The 12285-nt window shown below is 52.7% G+C and overlaps 1 protein-coding gene across 9 annotated transcripts in view; it reads right to left on the bottom strand.

The window, feature by feature from the left end:
• The window catches only part of LOC122388830 (serine/threonine-protein phosphatase 4 regulatory subunit 4-like), a 98291-nt gene that overhangs the window by 32006 nt on the left and 54000 nt on the right, over positions 1–12285 (bottom strand). The window lies entirely within an intron of this gene.

Genomic DNA, 12285 nt, shown 5'->3' with positions numbered 1-12285 from the left:
CACCTTCAAAAAAAGTTAATGAATTGGCACGAAAGTGATGTCGCTCGGTTCAGAAAGAGCGAAAACGAATATCTACCAAATTTAATCGAAAAATATTCACCGGTTTTCAAGATGTTAGACTTTTACTTTTGTTTACTTTTTGGGATCTCCGCTGTTCCTAGCGACTTTATTTGAAAGTGCGGCATTTGTTGCGCGCAAAGCAGCATATACCACCGCGTGCTACCAAACGTTTTAGTAAAAGATTTAAAAATCGTTAGATCTCCGCTGACGTCACAAATTCTAAGGGGGCATACCAATGCACTAGCCCCTTAGAATCCAAAAACTGCAAGTTTGAAATTCCATATCTCCGAATTAAAGCATTTGTCGATGTTGTGAGTGCCCAAACCGGTATTTGCAGGCAATGGCCACCAATTTGGCTATCTCAACTCAAAACTAATGTTAAGGTGGGAGTGTCCCTTTAAAGGGACTATCCCACCTTTACATTAGGTTTGAGTTGAGATAGCCAAGTTTGCGGCGAGGTCCAGAAACCACTTTCTATCTTGGTTGCAACCCCCGCGGCCTCGTGGTGTTGAAGAAATTCGTTCCCTTCATTTGAAAATGAGCCCTGCGCAAGGCCCAATCTCTTAACCATTAACGGTAATCTGATGACGTCATTTGCCTTTTGAACGCCTGTTCAAGTGAAGTATCACTTGATTTACGAATAAGCCAATCAGAGACACTTTTGTTATTGTATGAGCCGAGTCATATTTGAAAGCAAATACCTATATTTGCTGCCAAATTTCCCCCACACTGACATGAAGTAGATCCTTCACTACGTCACAGATCCGATCTAAATGACGTCACGATGAAATATAAAAGTCGCAATATCTAAAAAAGTATACGATGAAAACGCGTAAAAACTTGCAGAATTCGTCACAATATCATGAGTAACATTTCCGAATCCTAAACGGGACTTTTTTGAAGGTGGGATAGTCCCTTCCTTTAACGTAGCTTCCGAGGAAGGCACTCTTTTCAACGGCCAAAACTGCAGTAGATGAGAACATAACGGAAGAAACAAGATTCCGACAAGGGTCAGCTTCAGGAAATGAGTTAGGAGCAAGGAAAGCAAAGTGCGATTCGAGCACCTGAAGACTCAGTTAAAGTACAATATCCCTTCCCAGATTTCGGTCAGTTTGACAAGTTTTGACAGCGCATAAACTTATCATGATCCGCAGACCTTTGACCAGTGAGGTTCCAGCAAATATAAGTGCTGGCCTTTCGCCATTTGTACTTCAAAGAGGCTCGAGTCGAGCCGTCTTCAAAGCACGCGGAAGGAGTTGGTCAATTCTGAGAGGCTTTGGGGATCCCTTGTCCGGCCAGTGAGCTACCGCCATATGTTTTAAAATTGAATCCTGTCATTTCTAACGACATTGAGTTGCCGATGTCGACACCGGCTTAGCAGAGGTTTATCACTGACGCCTGTTTCCGTTCCCAGAATACAGCACGGTGTCCACACCGCGCCGCACTGATGGACTGCAGGCATGCACGGTCTCCGATAGGCTCACCTCAGTAACGGTTCACCGGGGAGCAGTAGGCACCAGGTGCGATCGATACCAGGTATCGGAGGGCTCCAGCACTGCATACGGATTACGAAATCACGGACCCATCGGTGATCATCCAAAGCGCCTCCTGACTACTGCCAACCCCAGAGCGCATCGCTTGTCCCCATCATCCAAAATCAACCAGCACTAATTATCCAACTTGCTCTCCGACCATCGCCAACCAAATCGGCCGCCATCCAGGACCCATCGTGGCAACATTCCCCTCCCACCAGCGCCTCCGTCTTCCAGCAGGGGTGGCAGCGCTGACCAGAGCGGGAGCGGGGGCCGGGGCGGGGGCGCGGGCGGGGCGCGACCCACCCGTCACGCGTGCCCGGCACGGCCGACCCGGCGATTTCGGTGATTATGGACACGCCACCAGTGACCCTCGAGCCTGTCCGGGTCGGCACTGGACGCGGTCACGTCACCGGTCGGTGGCCAGCGGACGGAGCCGGCCGAGCGGTCCGTGAGGACGCGCCTATAACAGGGCGGATCACAGGCGAGCAGATCGGCCGAGAGGCGCCTCGGAATGGAGAATCGCGAATGAAAATGGGCAGCGAAGATTGTGAGTGGACTGAGAAGAGACGTTATTATCGAATAAAGATGCAAAGGCGAACAGGCATGTAAACACACGCAGGCAAACACACAAAAAGACTAGTTAGTCGGGAAATAATAGCCCATTTGTATTGGCAAAGGTGAACACTAAGCATTACCCAGCAGATCAATCACGGATGTTTCATTACCGTCCGTTATGCCAAGCGTAGCCCAAATATGACGGCCGTTTCATTTCTTCAGTTATCTGCGTCTTTTTCGTCAGCTCTATCTTGTTTTAGACGCGCTGAATAACAAGCAGCGATATTTTTCGCAGTTCGCCACAATCCTCTACCAAATTTATTTACGGCGCACAAGGCGGCCGGCTGGGCCAAGTGCAAAATGAATTATGGATGAGCCCGGCCAACTATTTTCCAGACGTAATCATCGGCTGCGCGTGGCAAAAGTGGCGGGAGGCCGGCGCGCGCCATTTGGCGGCGTTGTTTGGCGCGAGCTGGGCGCGCGTTGCAGCCGCTGCGGGCCGGGGCGGGGCACACCAGAGGTCCGATGGCCCTCCAGAGAGTGCGGCCAGGTAGTGCCGGCAGACAGGATCGATGGCGAGTGGCTCGGGCCGGCCGACACCGGGCCGCTCGGCGCCAAAGGGCCGCAGCGGCGCTCACCTCCGGACGGCCGCCACTTGGCCACCGACCGGACGACGCCTTCAGTCTGTGTAATGACATAATGGGATAAGGCGGCCCGCGCGGCTAGCCGCCATTGTCGGACAGAGTGCCTTTGTTCCGACCCGAACCAGACGCTGGTAGCCGGGGGACGCGTCCAACCTTCCAGACACGTCACATTGGAAAGGTGACGACAAAGGTGTTTGACAGTGCGCCAAAGGGTGTATGGTGTTGTACCACCCATAAAAACATCCTGCTAGAGTAAAGCAATTACGAAAAACGACATGAAGTCGGCACCCAATGCAGCAGGGCAGGACAAGGAGCACGAAACATGTCAAATTGAGCAAAAACAAGCAAGGCCATAAGTAAATATTTACCTTTGATCACATTCGAGTCAAGAAATGATGACTGAAGGTAGATCATGAAAGATGGAAATGAAGCCGATCAGCATCAAGGAACAAACCAGCTTTGACATATTCCAATACTCAATATTCAACGTCAAAGGCGAACAAAGGTCCAACACTGACAGCTTCGACAGGCAGCAACACAAAAGCAGCCCAGCATCTAATAAAATGTGAGGCGACGAGGTGCCAACAGCAATGATCGGCCGACGCCCTCATCCCATTGAAACACCCACATCACATTTCATTATTTCATCGTTCCATTAGTTATTCGGTAGCACCTGCACTGGCCTGCATTGATCAAACATTACCATTAGTCGCCAGTCCACACAGTCTCCATTCATTGATCTGTCCTGTGGACGACTGGACCGTTCGCATTCAGAGGCCGACGGGACATTTACGGCCATAGAAGCGCGCTACGTCCGTCCACTGACCGTTCCCCTGTGCAAAACAACTCTGACTGTGTGTGTAGGGAAGGTGGACAAATACGCCGGCGACCTCCTCCCGCCTGCACCACGGCTGTGTATTTGTGTGCGTGTGTGTGTGGCCGCCTGTGTGTTTGTGTGTGTCCGTAACTCGTCGACCAGCCCCGGAACATCGGCGGGCTGTCATCGGCTTTGACTGACAGCACGGTCCCCAAACACAAATACAGTCGGCAGTAGCCGCCCACCGATCAGCCCCCCCCCCCCTGCCCCCCCCCCGGACAGCGGTCAATACAGGCCACCAGACAGAGCCGCATAACAGGAGCTGAGTTCGCCGGGCCAGTGCAGTGGCCTGGCCGAATTCAGAACCGGGCTCCGGTCGGCTCGGCCCCCCGCTGGCCGACCGGAGCCGGAGCGTAGCGTAAGTGGCTCGCCGGTTTGGCGACGCGCACTCGAACTGAAATCCTGTTTACTCTCAAGCTGGTATAAAACTAGCAGTGTGGTTCACAATACCGTTAACATGATTTATATAAGGGAAAAGGGTACGGCACACTTCAGAAAAAGAGGCAGAAATCAACAAACTTCATCAACCACCCAGCAGCATCCTCAAACTCCGTCTCTGGAAGCTGACAACTACCGCTGATGAACAGGACCGGCTGACACCAGCCTCGGTGGTTCACCCACCCAGCCACCGAACCCTCCAGCCACCCATCCGGCGGTGTCACCCTCCCTTGGCGGCCCTTCAATCACCCCACCACAAAGGGAGCACCGGCGGCGGTCGCTCTCAGGCCGGCGCGGGGCTGACCAGAGTCCCACGGCTGGTCACAATACCGGACTGGTCAGCCACTCGGTCACACCAACACACCGGGCGGGGTAGCCATAGAGCGACCCAGCATCGGCACACCTCACACCGGGCGGGGCAGACATAGAGCGTCTCAGCACCGGCAGAAAATATCCCACCGGGCCGCCCCGGGGTATACACAGAGTGCTCCGGGTGGTGTTTCACCGGTGATAGCAGCACGCTGCTATTACACGTGTCAAATTGGGTTTCCATGGAAACATCAACAAACCCATTGCTCCCACACTCCCACAAGTGTGACGTCAGCAGAATAGCAGCGTGCTGCTATCACCGGTGAAACACCACCCCAGTCTTGGCAGAAAACATCATACCACCCACGCAGTCACTCGGTTCACCCCGGTGTATCAAACACACCACAGCCCTGTTCGGGTCCGCGCAAAATATTTTGCTGAGTGTGAAGTCACACATGCGATGATGTCAGCCGCCTGGCTCCGCCCATGCTCCGCCCCCTCTCCGCCGGCCCGCAAACGCGGAGGGCCACGCGACACGCGGCGAACCGTGGCGCGGATGGACTGGTGTGTCTCGTTCAATTACTGAGTAAAATGCGTTCAAATGTGGTTAATAGCAATGTGCCACTGAAAAGAAAGATAATGATACCAAAATAACACCATACTAACCACTTACAATAAGAAATATATGAGGGTAAACTTTAATCCGCGCCACTTTCGCCTCCTGCAGCTACTATTTTCTTCTTCCGCAAAACTGAAAGATTTTGCGCGAGCCTACGTCACACGTGTGACGTCATACGCCGAAGGGCGGAGCTTGGCACCCGAGAGACCCCAACTGCGCATGCGTGGTGCAAAATTTTGCAATAGGATGCGCTGCCCGAACAGGGCTCACGACACATGACTGTGACGTCACAATGACGTCATCCGACCTGTGGAGCTCGCAGGACAGGTATTAGCCGAACACAAGTACGGATAATGGCGCTGGCCACGGACATACATTCCCCGTGGGTCGCCCGTGATGGCTGGGGGGGGGGGGGGAGGGGAGCAGTGGGTGTACGACACGTTTACGCCGGGGTTCGTCGCGATGATCCTGGTGCCGCACGGGTGACTAATGATGTCCGGCCTCATGGTTGCATGTTTGTGATAGGAGGTTGTATAATGCGACGAACAGACAACCAATGCCCGCAATAACCAATTTATGTCGTAATTTTCGACATAATATGAGGGAGTCCTTAATCCATTAGCCGGGTAATCATTTCGTCAATGCCCGACATTTAGAATGTCCCGATACCTTTGAACGATAACCACCTACACATTCCAATAACGAGAAAATTGAGTACTACCATTCATGAATACTACTCGCTGAAACGCGAGACAATTTGAGTACATTTATTACCCTGGAGACCACTCAATTTGAGTGCTTTTCGTTCAAGAGGCAGGAAGCAGTACAAATACAGAACCATCCATCAAGCCTCCTATCACCATTCGAGCTGCAATAACAATCGAACAGTCAGCCGAACGAAGTGCCACCAATAAAATTCAGCCGGCTCAATGGCGTCAACCGTTGGAGACATCGCGCACAATTATCCACCAGCATTGAGCGGCGCGCGTGACCAACTGCGAACCGTCGGACGAAGCCTCCCGCTCGTAAAATATTCACGGAACAACGGTAAAAATAGTCTTCGTGCTCCCTAGAGTCAGTCACGCCACCCATACCCTGCCCGACAGCCTGTGGATCCGTGTAATCCAGCTGTATCAGTCGGTACCGCGGGCACGCCCCGCGCCCCGGGGCAGTCCACAGCCGCTGGCCTCCCCCCGTAAGCAGCTTTCTTCACAAGTCGGACAGCGCCGGACGGGTCACCGCTTCAGGCACGCCGCCGGGACCGCTCAATGACGCTGGGCGGTCACGGCCCGTCGACGGGTCACGTCGCGCACGACGCGGTGGCAATCAGGCGCGGCGGACGGGCCGGCACTGCTCGACCCCACCTCATCTCCATCTCTCTCTGCCCGGCGGCGTGGCGCGGTCAGTCCCGGCCCGGGACAGCCAGAGTGGGTTAACCCGCTGAGGTAAACAGACGGCCCGCGGTGCCCTCCCCGGGGACGGACAGGACGGGCGGCTAATCACCGCCGACACGCAACGGAGCAGCGTCCGGCCGCCGCGCCGATAACAGCCGCGTCATCAGCATAATGGCGCCGCGGAGAGGTCACTGGGCGCCGGACACTGGTCACTGGGTGGCGGTCACTGGGCGCCGGTCACTGGTCACTGGGTGGCGGTCACTGGGTGGCGGTCACTGGGCGCCGGTCACTGGTCACTGAACGGACACTGGCGGTGGATACTAGTCACTGGACTCTGGGACACCTGGCACTGGACATTCGTCAGCGGTCACTATTACGGTAGGTGGAGATCATGTTTATGCCCATAAGTTAGCTCATTTTCTTCATCAGATCATCGTCAGGCCCAGCAATCGCTCGCGTGGCGAACCAGGCGGCCGGCCGCCAGTCGCTAGATGGCAGTAGTGGTCAGTGCCTGAGTTGGTATACTGTGCCGCATTGCATCAAGCTGAGCGAGCACAGCACCGCTTCGCCGCGCGGCGTAATGGGAGCAAGCCAAGAACAGGAGCCAGGAGGCACTCCGACCGCCGTCATTAACTTTTAGCATTAACTATTCCTCAGTTGCGGTGTCCTGTTGGTGATATAGACGACCTGTTTAAAGATATAACACCCAATGCTCCCGCGGGGTGCCGCGTGATAACAAACCTGACACCACCATCCAGCTTAGCGACGGGGTGTCCCGAGAGACCAGTCAAATGCCCGCCTGCACCCGGCAAGTGTTTTCAGTATGGTATGGCGGTATGTTCAGCGAGGCCACTGCCGTGACTGTCTGTCCGCCGACCGGACGTGCTGGTACGTGATCAACTGGACAAGTCGGGTCAGTCCCACTCGTTAAACGAGGCCAGCCACAGGGCACAAGGCACGGACGCCGCCAAAGATAGCTTGCTGGAGGAGCTCTCAAAACAGCACGGGAAGAAATAGGGCGACATTTTGAGCAGGTTGCAAGTACCTTTGAACTCAAACTTGAGCCGACAGCAAAAAGTCGCAAAGTAGGCCATAACTTGCAGCTAACATGCTAATGCAGCTTTGACAGAAAAAGAAGGGTTAGAAAGTGGAACGTCAACACTGCTGGGAATTCAAAAGCTAACCGCGAGTACCCCCAGCTCGTCATAATTCATAACTCAAATAAACACCTGTCATCCTCTCACAACCAACAAGGATTTGCTCTCACCCCATCTGCGCTAATTTTGTCTTCATAAGCATCAACAGGCCGGGTGACGGCCGTAAACGCGCTCACACGCAGATAAACAGCATTAGGTCGGGGTGTCCGCGCGGCGTCTGACACACCCAGCGGTCCGGCCCCGTCGGGTCATCTCGGCTCAGCCCGCCGCATCTGACGGTCCCGCCGCTCACTTCGCGCCGCCTAATCGCATTACAGGGAGTACGGCTGGTAGCGGCGGTGGTCCGGGCGGCGGCGGCGGCGGGGGGGGGGGGGGGCGGCGGACACTGTCCGACATTGGTCATCCGTCCGGGCGCCAGTCACCGCACATAAACCAATTGCAATTACTGTCTGTGGCCGGCGTCTGGAAGACTACTGCGGGTGACAGGCGGCAGACAGCGGCGACGCTACAGGCTGTCAGATCAGGGCACGGTCACCAGGCAGTTGACAGATCTGGGAACTGCACTGACGCCAGGCGGCTGTCAGCTATGGGAAATGCACTGTCTCCAGGCAAGCTCATACAGACCTATCGCCAAGCCCTGGTATATCCTTGCGCTCTGCTTTAACCCATTCGACCCCGCTCTCTTTCTCCTCCCACATCATCCGATTTTCCCAGCTAGGCTTTCGTCCACACCTTACCATCCCTTCTCTGCCCCTTTCCGGTTCATCTCTATCCCCGGCCCCCTTGTTACAGTTTGTCCTGGCGAGCGTCGCTTTAGAACGTCACCGTCCTCGCGGCGGGCGGTCACAGGTGGGATCGAGTGGGTGCGACCGTAAGGTAGAACACTACAGCGATAATAAACACATTAGACACGGCGCTACTGGGACGAAGGGAAGGCGAAATAGTGGCAGTGATGTGGTGGCGGTCGTGGGACGATGACAATAAAGCTGGTGGGACGGTGGCGATGGCAAAGGCGGTGGTACAGTCCACAGCAGAAGTAATGTGGGGTTTCAGTCATGGGTATGTTCTGCTTCTGAAGCTTAGGAACGATTAGCCAGACTACAATGAAACTTTTAATGTAGCTTATATGTATCGTCACCCTTGCAGCTGCAACTTTAGCTATTGACATCTTCTTTTCGATCACTTCACATTAAACAATCGCCAGTCAAAGCCAATCGTTGAGATTGGTAAAACCCTACATTACTTTAGCGGTGGGCTGTACGGTGATAAAAATGGCGATGGCGGGGCAGGGCGAACGTTGACGATGAAGATGGTTGCACGATTACGATGGCGATGGATGATGGCGGTGGTGGGATAATGACTGTATGGCAGTGACAGTCCCTGTCAGCGGACGGGGAGAAGAAAATTGACAGTGCGTATTGCGCGTTCCTGGACTGTCGTGTCGACATGCGGTGGCCGCCAGAGCCAGAGCCAATCCGACGTGGATCTGTGTTTATGGACGCCGCAGGGATTTGTCACTGACATAGGCGGCAGGGATTTGTCAGTGACATTGACGGCAGATTGTCCGCCGGGGATCACTGGGAGTTGTCGGAACACATCCCATCGGTGGAGGTTGGAGCACAATGACCAGCGAGCAAACACCACACGCGGGCGGCACGGGAGTCGGCAGCGGGCTCAAGCCCCAATTATGCCCAAGTGGAACGACGGAGAGTGTTTTCATACATGTCTGGAAAGGCTCGAGGGAAATTCGACACGCCATATTTTCCACAAACGTCCAAGAACTTGGCAGAAACACACAAGAGGCTGGTGGCTCAAGACAGGCACCAGCGAACTGCGGTTGAAATAATAAATTATCGAAAAAGGACCACCCACAAGGCGGGCAATGAGAGCTATAACTAGCCCAAATGGCCTTTCTGGCACTAGCTGGACATTTATACTGCCAGCGATTATAAGGAAACCCTATAAAGAACGTTCGCTATCGCACTCAATGAAAGAAATTAACGATAACGCTACCGATTTTCTCCCTAAATTTATCACCCGCATTAGGCCAGCTGCGTCATTTGGACATAAAACACCACCTTCTAAACGAGTAAAGGTAAGCTATTTGAGGGCAGCTGCTCCGAAAATACGCTGAAATATACTATTTCAGGAGAAGCAGTGATCCAGCTGGAAAGAAAGCGGATAAGGTAATCAAAACTCTTACGTTCAGAGGAGGCCGGGTAGATACAGCCGGGTCAGGTCATCACGCCTTTACCGTCACATCCAACGTCCCAATAAGTTACATGCCAATTTCGGTCAGCAGCAAACGACCCTTCACATTAGGCGGGTCAGTGAGACCAGAGTGAGCCCAAAAAGTATCAGTGAGGATAGTTCATTTGATGAGGTAGAGTTCCGGTCATACATATTTCATTACTTGACTTCGTAAGCCTTTGATCGATTGAGCTAGATACATAAAAGTTTCAAGATGAATTTTCTATGACCCTGTCTGTCACTAAACAGCAAGCAATGAAAATGGTTAATGTTTCATGCATATCCAAGGTAAAATCGATCGCCTTTCTTTGGTCTAGCATTAGCCGATGTTAGGAGCGCATTTTGCTCAGTCTAGATTGATGTCGGCTACAAGGCTGTCTTATCTTCCCTCCTGGGACGATAGCTGAACAAATAAGCGCCGTTAACATTTATCATTAAAAAATTGATTTGAAAAGATGCTACGTATATTTTTCGCTCCAGTAGGACACAGATCAGCTCTACAAACTCAGAAATCAAAGGTAATAAACATCTGCTTTTTCATATCATAAATTCGATGCATGCATTACCAACACTGATAAATTAGTTAATAAAATGAATTACAACATCAAGGTTCAATTGATTAAAAGAGGCACAGAACACAGGAGTATTGTAACTGCTATAAAGTAAATATTTTAAAACTAAGCCCTAGCTAAGTGCATGTCCGTTCAACTTGACAGCAAAGGTCAATGTCAAACAGCATTTGAAATGGAACGCCACTCATGAAACGTTCATACGACAACTTCCATCCGTGTCCGAGGCGATTCCATTGCAGCACTAACAGCGCACGTGATAGGTACTCAAGGTAGCGCTGGTACCTACCACCTCACTACAATCGCCCGTGTGCCTGTGCCTATCCCACCCAAAGCTGTCCAAGTGGGCCATTGCTACACTACCGCGACCACGGTAGCAAACTGTAATGTAGGCCACCTAACGACTCCGCAATGTACCCAACGAACATTTGCATAGATCAAGAATGCCTGAAGACCGTCCACTGCAGGAGCAATGAGCAGTTTGCCGGGCTTAATGGCTCGGAGGCCCGTTCAAAGCGGGACATTACAGCGGTTACGGGTATCAATAGGCCGCGGCACGGTATGTCAGAGGCCGGTGGCCGATAGTTGAGCGGCACTTTACCGACGCTGCGGTGGACGCCGCTGTCCGCGACAACAGTGTCCTGGGGGGACGAAATGGGTCGAACATCACAAGGGACAACCGGATATACCAGCCCACGGGTGCTGTCGTCACAATAGGCCAAGCTGATCACCGGGGACAGAGAACAAAGACAGGTCCCGGACACAGAAATAACTAGGGAGTCCTGGCCAGTCATGTCAATTCATGGATGCATATTGCATAAACACATAATCCAGCACTGATGGACAGTGATGCCTGAACGCACAACTTGTTGATTCCTTTATATGCACCACTGTCACAGGCTTCCAAATGGTCGGATATATCAACCTATCCTCGGGAAACCCCCGTAGCATATGAACACAATTTCTATACTGGACACATCAGCCTCAAAGCCGGCACCATTCAGCTGAACGGAACTCTGAATTATCGGCGCTCAGAACCACAAAGTGCAGCCGGTGGGCCCGGCGCCGTTGGAAGCAGACTTTCCAGAGAGTTTTGCGATCAGCATAGGGCGTTCAGAGCACGTCCGTCCATCAATTCCAGTTGTACGTTCAGTGCCAGCCGCGAGCCGGTGGGAATGCCTTCGGAATCTTTGCAAAAGCCCCGACAAGCACCGAGTTCCATATACCATCGGAAACGGCGACGCAAAGCAATGCAACTCAAACCGGTAAAACATTAATACATTCTATTCACCACCTGAGCTGATTGTCGCTCGTATTACTGCCTTCTGGAACTAGGGAGCTGACAAGCTTGACATTTATCTGAACGAAGGCAAGAAGTCTGCATATACCGGCCATATCGGCTGGTGACTGATTACATACACTGTACGCGACTGACAGCTTTTATCCCAGCTTTACCCGGAGACAGCCACCCGCAGGACCTAAATCAGCTGTGAGCTATTTCAGTCAGAGCTGAGCTGGGACCTTGCCCAGTAAATCGAATGATTTTAACTCATAAAAAGATTGTTCCCAAGCCGGCAAAGTCCCGAGTACCGAGTTGTCATCGGGCTGTAGCAGGTATTGTCTCAACTGGGAGAAAAGTCGCGAGGAAACCCGACACAACCCAAAGCAAACAACGATGTTCCACGCCTAGAGACTGCTCCAAAGAACAGATGGGAGCAGGCTATTGATCGGGGATTGGGGCGGCGTGCTGGCGGGAAAAAGTTGAGCACACCCCGGAGCGTACACAGTCATAACGCAGCTCAGTAAAGTTGGTTTTACTCCGATTGCTGATTGAATAATTGATCGCCACATACTATGTTTGCGAACAAACATTTCCTT

The sequence above is a fragment of the Amphibalanus amphitrite genome, unplaced genomic scaffold (assembly GCF_019059575.1).
Source record: "Amphibalanus amphitrite isolate SeventyFive unplaced genomic scaffold, NRLGWU_Aamphi_draft 000336F_arrow, whole genome shotgun sequence".
NCBI lineage: Eukaryota > Metazoa > Arthropoda > Thecostraca > Balanomorpha > Balanidae > Amphibalanus > Amphibalanus amphitrite.
This window is presented reverse-complemented; position numbering and strand designations above follow the sequence as displayed.